The 14,678-nt window shown below is 32.1% G+C and overlaps 1 pseudogene; it reads right to left on the reverse strand.

Moving 5' to 3' along the window:
- Positions 1–1,200: 1,200 nt before the first annotated feature.
- On the reverse strand, positions 1,201–8,250 carry LOC124353975 (annotated as a pseudogene).
- Between the last annotated feature and the right edge of the window lie 6,428 nt (positions 8,251–14,678).

A 14,678-nucleotide genomic window follows, 5' to 3' on the forward strand; every position in this document is an offset into this window, starting at 1 on the left:
TGTAATGCAAAACTTTAATAACGATTATTTTGGAATGTTGCAAAACCTTAATAAGGATTTTCCCTCTTATGCTGAAAGTACATAGTAAGTAGGTAGGACTCCCCCCTAAGTCGTAATAGGCTTTTCAGTCCTACTTATGTGTGCATTTTCTTCATCAGGACAAGGCAAACTCAACTATGTCAACACGATTTTGACCCAAAATAGATTTCCGAGAACTTTATGATCGAACATATATAGTATGTTGATCGAGGCAATATGGCACGCTAAACTTTGGAAATATCTTGGACCTGAAATATATGAAAAGGACTAGAAATATATGCTTTTTGACCGAAGTAAGTTTCCAAGACCTGTGTGATCGGAGACTTGTGTTTTTCTTGATCGGAATGACAAGGCAGATTCAGCTGTGCTGTTTATGTATATAATTGAGTAGAACCAGAAATGCCCCTACACATGCCAAACATGATATAATAATTAAGTTAAACTTTGATACTATTTACCATAAACTTAAATATCTACCTGATGTATGCCTACTTATGTTTTAAAACTTGTATACGACTCCCATCCATATTTGCTTTTACTAAGTAAAATAAGGAATTCGGTTCTAAAGATTGCTGGCGAAGCCGCAGGTAACAGCTAGTGTATAATAAAAACAAATTACTACTGTTAAAATGTTATAGTACAAAAATAAATTGAATCGCTTCAAAATATTTTAAATTTTTACAATGCAATTTCAGAGCCTGTTTAACTGAAATCCTACATATATTATTGTGTACTAATACCATGTATTCTTAGTTCTCTAAGAATACATTGATAGTTTATTGTCACCAATTTAGTCAAAAAGCGAAGCCACTTTTGATTTTACACACTGCCTATTTATTGAAAAATAAATTTATCACTCATTATCGTGAAGGCTGATGCTATATAAGGCATTGTATTTCAATGTATGGAACCGATACCATTACTATTATTCAAGTATAATATAGCATTTAATTAATTTCTATAAATATATATTTTGTGAGAACCTTGTTATATATCTAAAGGTTACTGGTTATATAATTCATTATTCAGCATAACTAAAGTACTGACACTACACCTGACACATTGCAGGTTGCCACTAACGTTTTGTCCATTCCACTACCTAAGTAGTTCTGGACCAAATTAAAATAAACTTGATTATAGAAAACAAAAATGAAAAATAAATATTACACAAAACAAATTTCCTTTACAGCTTTATTTTCAACCCAATTAAAAAAACAAAACACAACTAAGAAGCAGCCTCCTTCCTTGATTCTGTCTTTCTTGAGTTGACCCATGAAAGCCGCCTTGTCTGCAGCAGTCTGGGAAACGGCCATGACCAAACTTGGAAGAAGTGTCGATAAACTTGAGGTTGATTTTCTCCAAGGCAAACACGCTTAGTATGTGTCAACAGTGACTGAAAAACGGGTAACAATAGATTAGGTCAGTCTAAAATTTATAGTTTCATTAGAGGGTTGATAATAATGTATAAGGCAGTTGCAACTTTCAGTCCTATCATTCAGTATCACTGAAAATCAATTGGGTTACGTCTTGGGCTCTACGTTTAAATCATCATGATGTTGCAACTCCTTAATCGTATATTTTACTAAAACACAATCATCCCTAACTTTATTTTTGATTCAAAAATTTACGCAGGATAGAATAAATTTGAAACAGAAAGAAATCCTGATACAGTCAGCAAGTCAGTTGTCTTCATGAGTATCAGAAGACCGTCGTGACTAAATCATCATTCTGATTATCTTTAATTAGTTTGTTGAAATTACTTTGTTTCAAATTTCTCTACTTAATATACACATGTGCATTAATATAATATATAATTTCAGACCAATATTTAAAATATAAGTCTAGGCAAGAAACAGTTAATAAACTATTGATATCCTCATGTACAATGTTTCAATCAGTAAAAGGTTTGTCTTCTTCATATTTATCAGAAGACCATCGTGAGTTTTTAATGCATCATTTTGAAACTTATTAAAATTAATTTATGCTCAGTTTATTTTTTATCAGGAAAAACCAACTATTTCTGATTGATCAACTCAACCTTTTCAACTGTTAAGGGGTTAAAAATGTATTAAGTATATATTCACAGGAATATCTTGATTGTTACAGAGATTAAACTTATTAATTAACAGAAATATATTCAATATCCAAACTATATTTACCTTTCTCATAGTGATAAACTCTTTTCTTAGGGCCGACACAACAACCTCGCATCATCACAAAGTCATTGTTTACTTCACCATAGTGTGGGAAACCTCCCATTGGCGTGATTGTCTTCTCCGAGAGGTCATACTCTGTCGATGCATTGTTTTTGATTACCTAACAAAAGTTACATTATTTTAATTACACTGAGACAAGGAAATTTGTAGAAAAAATGAAACAAACAACTCTTAAAGTAATTATGTTGCTGAAGTTAATATCACAACCACTTATGGTAAGGGCAGTGTGGTAAGACTCAGCAATGATATTCCACAGAATTGTCTCAGACCATTCAGCCTGACACAGCTGTTTGGGTCTCCCTGTGGTAATCAATTAACAAGCACAGAAAAGATGAGCTTCAAAACCTTGCCATCCTTGGTGTGGATACCCTGTCCGATGCGATAGATCTTCTTGTTGATCTCAGTTCTGTGATGGTAGCCCTTCTGACCAGCTCTAGCCACCGTGAACTGGAACTCTGCTGGGATGCCAGGCTCCCGATACAGGCCACCTTTCGCAGACCCTTGTGCGTCTTCCGGGGCAGCTTCTTAGTATGCCAACGGGATGTGACACCTGTGGAAGACAAATAAAAACAGTGAGTAATCTTTTTTTTAGTCCAGAGCAACACAATATAAATTGGCTACAGCGTTACATTGACAATCATAAATATCTTCTTGTGAAAAAACATTGTTTGCTTTCAATTACTATGAGTTATCTACTGACAGTGTGCAATTCATATATTATATAAATAACAAATTAATTTCCAGACTTCTAGTAACTACAATATACACACTTAAATATAAATCAGATCAAGCTGAAGTGCATACAAAAAATGCTCTGATATTAATTTCTAAAACGTGTTAATGTTACTAAAAAAAATGCAGCATTCACTTTTAGTAAACTTGTTAAAATTTACTTCCAAAAATTTAAATTAAATTCTTTAGACTTTTATATAAAAAATAGGTTACATCATTAGTAGTTGAGCATAAACTGTCTACTCAATCTCTAAATTAAGAAATATAACTCAAATGTTATATTATTTCAAGATGTCAGTAGGAAGGCAGCATGAGTTGTCTCAACACTCACAATCAGAAATGCACATCTCATTGTTATCATCATGCATCTTGATAATACCAAACAGAACAAATTCAACAGAAACTCATACGAAAATGCTCTGATATTAATTTTTTAAACACATTGCGTTAATGTTACTAAAAAAATGCAGCATTCATTTTTAGTAAACTTGTAAAAATTAACTTCAAAATTTAAATCTAATTCTTTACACTTTTATGTAAAATTAGGTTACATCATTAGTAGTTGAGCATAACTGTCTACTCAATCTCTAAATTAAGAATGTTATATTATTTCAAGATGTCAGTAGGAAGGCAGCATGAGTTGTCTCAACACTCCACAATCAGAAATGCACATCTCATTGTTATCATCATGCATCTTGAAAATCACAAACAGAATAATTTCAACAGAAAATATAAACCAACCTTTGTAACCGTGACCCTTGGTGACACCGATAAGATCGATCATTTCATCTGGAGCAAACACGCTCGAGACAGGGATGGGCTTCTCAAAAATGTTCTCTCGCCCATTTGACTTTGTCCTCGACAGTGCCTCCATTCACCTGAATCTCCATGATGTGCGCCTTCTTCTGTCGCTTCTTTAGCAGTTTCATCTGCACAAAGACATACAATACATAGCAATCACCAAACATATAACCACCAGTTTTAACTTCATGTTATTAATATCAAGAAGTTATTTCTCTTTATTTAATTCAATTTTATACACCTAACAAAATTATTAATAATTAATTTAAGTATAACTGCAGTTGGGAACAAATTGTCATACTTAACCTAGAAAGCAACAGGTTTTTTGTACATATTACCAAACTGCAAAAAGGTACGACAGCCAACATATTAACATATTAAAGAGAGTGGTTTGTGCATAAGCGGCCCAGCAGACAACAATTAGTTTTTGTTATGACTGTAGCTGAATGCTAAGGTGAAGTCGTGCATACAAAATTGTGCACAATAAAATTGATATTTGTCACCATACAGTTATTACAAAATCTACATCCACATATTCATTCATAGTATTTTAAATCATCCCTTTTGCAAACATTTAAGATTGCATTTAATTGTTTTAATTTATTGCATGAAATATATATTTTTTAATTAGTTAACAAAGGTCAAATATTTAGATATCTCAGACCGCCCTAGATTATCCACATAGGAGTATTCAGGTTCTAACCATAAATTGTACACTAGGGTTATCATCACTGATATATAATTTTACTCTATAAATTCTGAAATAGGGTTTTACAACTTGAATGAATAAACTTGATAAGCCATCTGGACATAAAATATTTAGCAATGGTAAATGGTGCAAATTTGTGTAAATCATAGTGAAGCTGTCATAAAAATCTTAAATACTTGTATTCAATTAACTTAAATTGAATATACTTAAATAAAATTGTATAAATGTCTGTAACATGGTTTGTCAAGTGGTCAGCACGCATAGACAGCACTAATATCCAGAATCTTTTGCCACAAAAACCTATTGGTGCTTAAATTGTTGGTTGAAACTTATATCTCTACAAAAAAAATCTAAATTTCATAAAACAAATTTTTGTAACTTAAATTAGTTCAATTTAAAAGAAAATAGTTGTGTGTACAAATTATTTTACCATTCATAATAAAATATTTTGTATTGCTGAAATAAACAAATTGGCCTATTGCTATCTAAGTATTTAGGCAATTACTTAAATATATCTCAGACCGCCCTAGATTATCCACATGAAGAGATTTCAGGTTCTAACCATAAATTGTACACTAGGGTTATCATCACTGATATATTTAGTCATTTTTGATAATTCCTCATAATAATAATAAATCAATTTAAAAAAGGAGTTAAAGTGCAAAGAATAAATTACTATAAAGCCAAAAAAAATATATCAAACCATTACTAACAGACTGTTTCTATATTTTGAGAAACATTGTTGATGGCTTAGAAATTTACGAGCAATTCTCAGTTTTAACAGAATAATTAATGTAAAAAAAGTAACATTTGATTTGAAACAATATGTAGTACAAGTACTTACAACAAATGGACTTCATGTTTCAAAGGAAGTTTTCACAATCCTTGTTTTACTTATAATGATAGACTGCTCTATTTAATAATTTTAATGTAATACAGTTAGTAATCACGATTAAATTAAATGAGAATGTCCGTGACATGGTTTGTCTAAGTGGTCAGAGCCCAGGGACTGCACCAGTCTATGGAATATGCCAGACTGTCTCACACAAGAGAGGGAGACAGATGCTGTCTGATGTTGCAGGACCACTGCTGTATGTTACAGCAGCTGACCTGCTAACCTGGTGTACGAGACACCAGGCTCTCACATCATTATATTATTAAAACACATGCATATAAACTTAATAAAGACTTGGAGATGTGCTAACCTGTGTGTGGGCGATGACCCTGATGACCTTGCAGTACTTGATCATCTTCTTAAAGTCCTGCTCAATGGTCTTCACACCTAGAGGGTCTTGCCACTTCTTGGAAGCTTTGGTGAAAGCCTTCTTCTTTGACTTGTACCTGAGGACACAGATGGTCAGAGGGTACCTTCTTCTATGAGCGGAAGGTCACCCTCCAGGGTCCAGCGAACATTTAGTTCACCTGGACACCACTGACTCTCATCTAAGAGCGGAGAGTTTTGGTGTCAAGTATTAGTTCAGAAGCATACAGACACAGGCATCTATAATTATATCACACACAGAGATACAATATCTCAGACCGCCCTAGGCTATCGTCATATTACATTCAGGACACAGAATTGATCTTTGTACACTAAACTTTAATCATCATTGATATTGTGCACAATACCATACCACAATGCCTTACTTTTAAAGAGTTTATACAAAAAAAAGCACCAATATCAATGCAAAATAATTAATCACACAAAAATGATTTAGAAGATTTAATAACAGTTTTCACTTTTATTCAGTTCTTAAGTGCCTTTCCTACTGATTGTAATTTATATGTCTGAACGATTTAGATTTTGTCGAAACAAGTTCTCTTACCATCTTTTTTTAATTACAGAAAAGCCTCTGCAAATATGCAGATTCTACTTAAAAACTTCTGCCACAAATTTGCAGGGCATAGTACCATTTAAATAAAAACTTGCAGTGTTGTCCTTTTAGCCATTCAATAGCATGTTTTAAACAACTTGACTATTTTTATTCACTGGAACACTCCGTAAGTGTACTATATAGGGAATCCTGCTTCACCAGCGAGTAGTTTTGTTTTTCTGATGATAACAATAATGTCACACCACAGTACTAACAGATAAGAAAAATGTTGGTACTTTTGAAATATATTTGTAATGTTCATAGCACATGAAAAATTGCAGATGGGTTACTAAATAAAACGTTTTTCATTGTCTGTAATGAACCCACCAATTTGGAACCTTATTTTTAATTCGGAGGGTTAAACATTTTTTTTTTTTAAGTCATTAAAAACAAAATGTTTGAAATAAGTAAACTTTTAGTTTACTTCCTGTCTTTGAGGGAATTTAATAGCAAACATATAAGAGTTTTCTTTTTTTAGCCAAACAATTTTGTATTTAAACATACCTAGTTATTTTATTGGCCACTAATGTTGGTTTTAAATATGTGATACTACGTCTAGATTGTTTGAAACAGCTAATGTAATTTGAATTAACTGTCATTCCCAACATATCATTGTAAATCAAAATTAAACAAATCTAACATTAATTTATAAATTAAACACAAGTAGTCTATAATTTGTATATTCAAATTACTTTAATTTACTTTTATTCTCAAATAAATTTTTACAGTTTGAATAGTACTCATGTACTAACTTATCTGCACATAACTAAATTAATACTGTAACTATAAAACGGGTGTTAATTTATGTCACTCTTTACAATTGAACAGTATCCAAAATACTAAAATTCAATATAATGTATGAATGTCCATGACATGGTTTGTCTAAGTGGTCAGAGCCCAGGGACTGCACCAGTTTATGGAATATGCCACGACTGTCTCACACAAGAGAGGGAAACAGATGCTGTCTGATGTTGCAGACACTGCTGTTATGTTACAGCAGCTGACCTGCTACCTGGTGTACGAGACACCAGGCTCTTAACATCATTCCTATTGATCAATCTGAAATATACTGATAATTCATTAAATAACTCACCAGTTCTTGTAGAATCGTCGACGGCCAATCCATCAGAGAGATGCTCAGCCCAGACAGTGACCAAGGATCTCAGACCGTGAGGAGTCTCTATGTATCCAATCACACCAACCACAACCATTGGAGGGGTTTTTCCAGAATTGTCACAGCCTCTACGATTTCCTTCTTGTTTATCTCTGATGAAAAAAACACATTGGTTACAACAATATTTAACCAACAATAATGGCTTTATAAAGTAATTCTAAACTTAAATCTATGAGCAATGTAGGACATTTCGTAAGCATAAAACAAAAAAAAATTAATTAATAGAAACAATGATGTGTATGGCTTTCGCAATACAATGTTGAATGGGACATCTAACAATTAACAACAGAAAAACATCTGAATATTGATAGTCACATTCAATGATTTAGCACAACTTCTACCACACTACTCAATTTAGAGTAGTTGGCTCTATATTGTGCAAAATAACATAGTTATTTTAAAACAAGAATCAAGGGCATATGGAATCTGTCTAGACTTATTAGGTTATAATTTTAACTATAAATGCTTGAAAGAAACAAGCCTTACTTGAGCCAGGTCGATCTGCCTCTCGGACAAACATGTGTCATACCAGCCTTGTAGCCGATAAAAGCAGTGAGGTGAACAGGCTTGGAAGGGTCGTCCTTGGGGAATGCCTTTACCTTTCCACGATGACGCCTGGACCTCTTCTTGGGGTAAAATCCCATCGAGCCATGCCGATGCGTCGCTAAACTTCCTGTGAGACTGAAAAAAACCCCCAATTAGGCTATTTTAGTTCAGAAAGTTTTGAAACACTCATGTTAATTACCATACAATATCTCAGACCGCCCTAGGCTATCGTCACAAGAATCAGATAGTTTACATCATAAATTGTACACGGATAGAAATCATCATTGATACTGTACATAATGTAATAACAAATCAGATCTATGGTTATATTAATCTATAATGTAAATCGATAGTGTAGCTTCCAGATAAAACTTCAATTAATTACTCTTCTTGTTAATCCCCCCCCCCAACACCCCCCCCCCCAACCCCCACCCCCCCCCCCCCCCACCCCCCCCCCCCCCCACCCCCCCCCCCCCCCCCCCCCCCCCCCCCCCACCAACGCCCACTACCAATAGTGTGTAAAAGTTAGTAAGTAAAAAAGTAAATAAAATCAGCTGATTGCTTTGGCTATTTTATTGTTCTGAAACAGACGAAAAACCAAGATAAATATATAACTGAGAAATGAAGCTCAGAAAAAAGCCACTGCATTGTATTAGGCAAAACGAAAATTATGTGACATTTACTTGCGAGATCGCACACGCATTCAGGCAATAATTATAACTCTCTAAACATATAGGGTATAATGTTTAGTGACATAGCAGTTCGAAAGTAAAATGATCAAGATTACCCCTCATGGCACAAGGCACACTCTCAAGTAACATGTGCAATTTCTAGATTCAAAGGGTTAAAAATGGGTTCTATTCAAAAAGTTTTAACTTTTTCATACAATGTGAAATAAAATTTAGCTTTATTCCAGACATAGTTAGGACAATGAAGTTCAACTAAAAATTACAAATCAACTGATTACACAGGGTGAGGCACATCACCCGTCCATGATACATAGCAGCTGAAATCTACCTTCTATGTTTCAACAAAAATTTCCATATTTTAACTGCAAAGAATTCAGGAAAATCATTTTTTAACATACAAAAATACCCTAAAATGGCACTTTTAGGGAGTAGGGATAATTTTTTATAGATTTTAAAATATAAAGATAGGTTGACCCATACATCATTTTATTAATTGATAATTTTTAAAAAAGTTGTATATTATCTTGCTCCTTGTATACAAGGTGGTTTAAAATGACAAAGTTGTACAATTTACGTTTTAATGCATTACAGCGTTTTCAACTTCTATATTTCCCGTAGGTTCTTAGTTAATGAACTTTTTTAAAACTTCTTATCCGTTAGATGCTGTAATTTAAGTAATTATTTTCCTATCTTCCTAATCAGTATCAATTTAAAAACAAACAAAGATCCATAATAACTTACAGGGACAACAACTTCCGAGCTGGGTACAGCGCCACTGGTGGCCAGATGTTCAGAAGGATTCATGTCTCTTCAGTAAAATACTTCCAAGTTTACGTAATAATATTTTCACATCTTGGTAGCTGAAAAAATAAATAACATCTCTACAGTATATTCATATCCTTATTATTATAATACTGTGCGAAATTATATTCTCTGATTTCGAATTTTCAGCCCACCAGCAAGACTTGCCTAAATTGGAGAAGAAAAAAGAAGAGAAAATTAAAATTAAAAGATATATATATTGACTGACACGAGACATAACCTTAAAACTTTCTCAACACCCTCTTAAACTCTCATTTCTTAACTTTAACTAGCAGATTTCCTCCAAAAGTATTGTCCTCCTTGATACAAAACACCACGTCTAAACTGAGTTCAGATTTGTTACACATTATTGTGACAGTTTACCTAGTCTTTGAAGATCAGAAATTATTGTTGGCTTTTTTCTGTCATAACTGTTTCCTGCAAATTGATGCAACTGATCATAGTACTCCAATACTGTCATTTTTCACTACCACTGTTATTACTATTATATAAATTTGTCTTAATTTATTGGTATTTTCTCTTTACTTCATCAAAAACATCTGTATCTTCACTTTTTAAATGTAGCATCATATACTGTAAATGGCATGACACCAGTGCAGTGTCAGACACATTGCTTGCAAAATGATACTAGTGCAAAGGTTTTGGCGCTGTGCAAGAAGATCGCCACAGTTTTTAATTTTTTTGTAATATTGCTGGATTGTTTATTTTTCAAATCTTAGATGGAAAATTTCCAGTCTTCTTTTATTATTCAAAACGTTATTGTATCCATAGCTCTATATATGTTTATATAAGTATTTCGAAGTTTTAGTGTTGTAAGAGAATCTGGATATTTCATATTATGAGATGGGTTTTCTCCACAATGGTCAGCTATGACTGATTCTGGAATTATTGTCGGTAGAATTGTGTTCTTTGAATCTGATAAGAAATTTCTGTTTGCAAGTCATTTGTATTTGTATTGTTTTGGAGGTTGAAATGAAAAATTACTCTATTATGAGACGGAGTTAGAGTTGTTTTAGCCCCTAGGTAACTTCCCAATTATAAGCGGCATGACAAACAACCCTTACACTAGGGACCACCAGAAAGTACACTTGAGGGAGGAACCTATTTTGCGCATGACCTTGAGCAATCAACGAAGAATGAGCTTTTGCAAACTTGTTCCTCACTATAACCGCATGCCACGTGGGTGCAGAGTACTTAAAATACTTAACCATTTCGCTTTAAAGAAATGTTAGAGTTGTCTTAATTAATTATTAACTAACTTACATAATGAAAAAAATAGAATTTTAGGATCATGTTTGAAAAAGTCAATCAGCCATTATAAAAATTGAAAAGAAAACATAAAACTAACACATTAAATTAATTTTCCATAGTGATGTGGGCCGGGAATATTGCCAGTGGGAGAGAACTTCTGAAATGGAAATATTGCCAGTAATGTTTCTTTGGTCCGAGAAAATTCCCAAAAATTGGGAAGTTATGAAAATTTGTAATTTTGAATGTTTTAACAGTAAAAGAACCTTAAAACCCGATTAACTAAAAGAATTCATACACTTTAATCCAAGAATTATCATTCCATACATTAATATCCTATATCGACAATATCCTGGTAATTTATAGTACTAAATGGCATTATTAAAAAATCAAGCATTTAAAAATTAAAGATTTTTTTAAAAAGTAATTTCATCTTGGAACTCATGTTCAAACATACATCAAAAATATTCAAAAACAACATGTTTTTATACATTCACTGTTTCTTTATGTTTTTTAGCTTTACAATTTATAAATTGTTAATCCAATAAATGCCAATATTCCTATGTTTATATTATCAGTTATATTTAATTATAATTTTATTTTAAAATATATTTCAGTTTTAGAGTTTGATTTAACCATATAATTACGGTACTGCTTTTATCAATTACTTTCTGTTTTTTTAGCTATCTTGCAAATTAATCATAATTTCCCGGGAATTTATGAATTTTGAGAATATTGCTGGGAATATTTCCTTGATTTTAAATTCCCAGAATTTTACTTAACTAATTTCCTGTATTTAACCCTAGAACTGCCATTCATACTTTCCTCAGAAGATAGGCTATTTTTTGAGTGTTTTGTACACTACAAATGTTGTAAAATATAAATTTTTATTATCTGTATGTATAACACATTATTTTTTCAGGAAAATGTGGACATAATTATGGTATAAATACATTATGCATAAACCATACAAAATTACTGCACTAAAAATTTTTATTTTTTTAAGTGCTCTGCATCTGATAAAGTGTGATAATTTAATAAATATTACTCTCTGAAATATCCAATTTATTCTTCATTTTATCTAGTTTCAGAAAATATATAATGTTATTTTTTCAGATATAAAAAAGGCTGTATAGTTCGGCATGTAATTGAAATACCTGTCACATAATTTGGTTTGACATTTTTGTTTCAGTAATTTTAGATAATCATGAATTTCAATGATTTGATTCTCATGATACTGCAATTCTTCATCTTTTTCTCTTTCAAATTTCTTCAGTTTTTCACCCGCTGGTCGTATGCCTGTCGTTCATGGTTGCGCTGGTTGTAAGTCTACCTGTTGAAGGCCCACCACTCACACCTATCGAGACGTCCAACACTACAGCCAGGCTAGAAGACTAGGGAGAGTTTGAAGTCTCCACCATATGTTTCATCACTATCATAGCACTCATCACTTTCGCATATGGCTTGTAACTGGGATCAGTAACATTACCTATTTCTTACTCATTACCACTATCTGGCTTGAGAACGTTACTGGATCAGAAACTAGTCATATTAATAGGTCACTGTTATTTATGTTTATTATTGTCAATATATGATATTTTCTAAGAGGAATGTTTTCTTCATCAGAAGAACACTATTTGGTCACCACACTCTACTAACACTCATGTGCTTGCATAATTTACTTTACTCTCACTTTGTATTATTATCCCATGTCATGAAAATAAAATGCAAAATTCACAAAGTAAATAACACAATAACTATCTCCCAAGTGTCAGCTGGCAACAGTATTCCGTGTGATGATCAGCTAAATGAGGCCCAGAAATTTCGTTCCCCATACACAGAGAGTAATATTAATTAAATATATATATATATATACAATATATGTATAGGTCTTGTAACTAAACATAAGTTTGCTGGCAATACTGGGGTAGGGTACAATAAGCAGACCCAGTTTTTTATATCGAAGAATATACATCGATACCTAATATTCGCATTTCGAATCCTAGACTATCAATTGGTAGGCTATAAAAGTATCTATAGCCCTAAATAACAATCATATGTTTTTAATTAAAACATGAATATATGGGAAAAACTCATAATAACTCAGAAATAACAAAAATAATAAATGAACCAGAACAAGAACGATCAAACAGGAAAACTCATAAATAATTATGAGCCACAATTCATATTGTTTATAATTATACACACGTAATTATATATTATTACGTGTATGTATAACAATAATTATTATTGTTATATACAGTTTAACATTTAGTTACTTTTTACTGTTTTTAAGGATATACTAAGATTCTATTGTGGTGGTGGCCTCTTATTATACTTTAGCCTTGTTATATAAACACGTAACCGTGTAATATATATATATGATTACATATTATTTGAAAGTCTACAGATGTTGATATAGACTAAGTTAATTGTTCAAAATAATTAAATTAGTTATATCGATGGTTATGATTAAGTAATATCGTTTGCCAATTTCAATATAAAAAAACCGGGTCCGCTTATCGTACCCTACTCGCAATACTGATTATCTTTTATTCAGATAATTAGTAGCCTAGCTGAAATATTGCAAACTGATATATAGAAAGAATCGAATATTCTATTTCCGCATCCATTGCAACATACAATACAAGGCCCCAAGATCTGGTACCGCAGTGAACATGTTAAGCAATCAAAGATATTGAAAACAAATTAAATAAGATGAGACCAATTGGCTTGTAAAACTTCCAATGCAAAAAAAAAAAACAATACACAAAAAATCAATCAAACTAGCCATTTTGATCGCTTTAAACACAGAAAGCCTGGATGAGATTATCATTATTTAGCCCAGAGTATATAAAAAGAATAGCTGATGAGATAACAAGGTTAAGATTCATAGATAAATATTAAAAATATCTTTCTTATAAATTAAGACCTTTGATGCATTAGTATACAATTATATTAAGTCACATTATACTTAACAGTTTTTCATTATAATTTAAAAACCAGTAGTATACACAGTTCATAAATATCACTATTTTAATTATAGCCTAGCCTATTCTAGGCTAATGTGTTAATAGCAATAACTTCATCCCAAAAACTTGCAATTGGCTTTGTAGTTTGTACAGTAAAATAACAAGTAAGAATTATATACTGTACTACTAGAATATGGAATAATTATTAAAGTGTTATCAATTAAAAAAAAAAACTGAAAATACTATACTAACCCAGCTTAAATGTGGTCATAAATTTAAATTGCCGAAAAGAAATTAATTGCACTGAAGTTAGATGAGTGAAAATGGATCAAATAATGAAGTATACCGAAGATTCCAGTAAATACAAGATAACTACGAGTAATTTACCTTATTCAAATGTAGCTTTGACGATTTACACAAATTTCTACAATCTGACATTTCTAATAACAAAACAAACAAAAATGTCTTCCCTTCCCAAATTCCCATCCACATAGCTATCAGTTTCTAGTGGGTGGAGGGAGAAAGACATCGCTAGGCATCGATTTGTCAATAAAAACTCGAAAAAAACTTACTGTATATTCTATGGAGGAACATTTATACACTAAATATAATATGAACATTATATATTTTGTGAATTTTATTTACACAGTGTATTTTTCTAATAAGGGCCAAAAATTAGGAAAAAAGTGCGATGACTTCCATTTATACTAGTAACAGCTATTAACTATACATAGTTATATCCTGACTGTATCATTTCGAATTTCATTCCTATTGCGAAGCAAACTGTTCAAAGATAATAAAGAGCAGGAATAATTACTCATTCCATTGTTCCTAATAGTCACTTTTGGGCACATTG

The sequence above is a fragment of the Homalodisca vitripennis genome, chromosome 2, assembly GCF_021130785.1.
Source record: "Homalodisca vitripennis isolate AUS2020 chromosome 2, UT_GWSS_2.1, whole genome shotgun sequence".
Lineage (NCBI taxonomy): Eukaryota > Metazoa > Arthropoda > Insecta > Hemiptera > Cicadellidae > Homalodisca > Homalodisca vitripennis.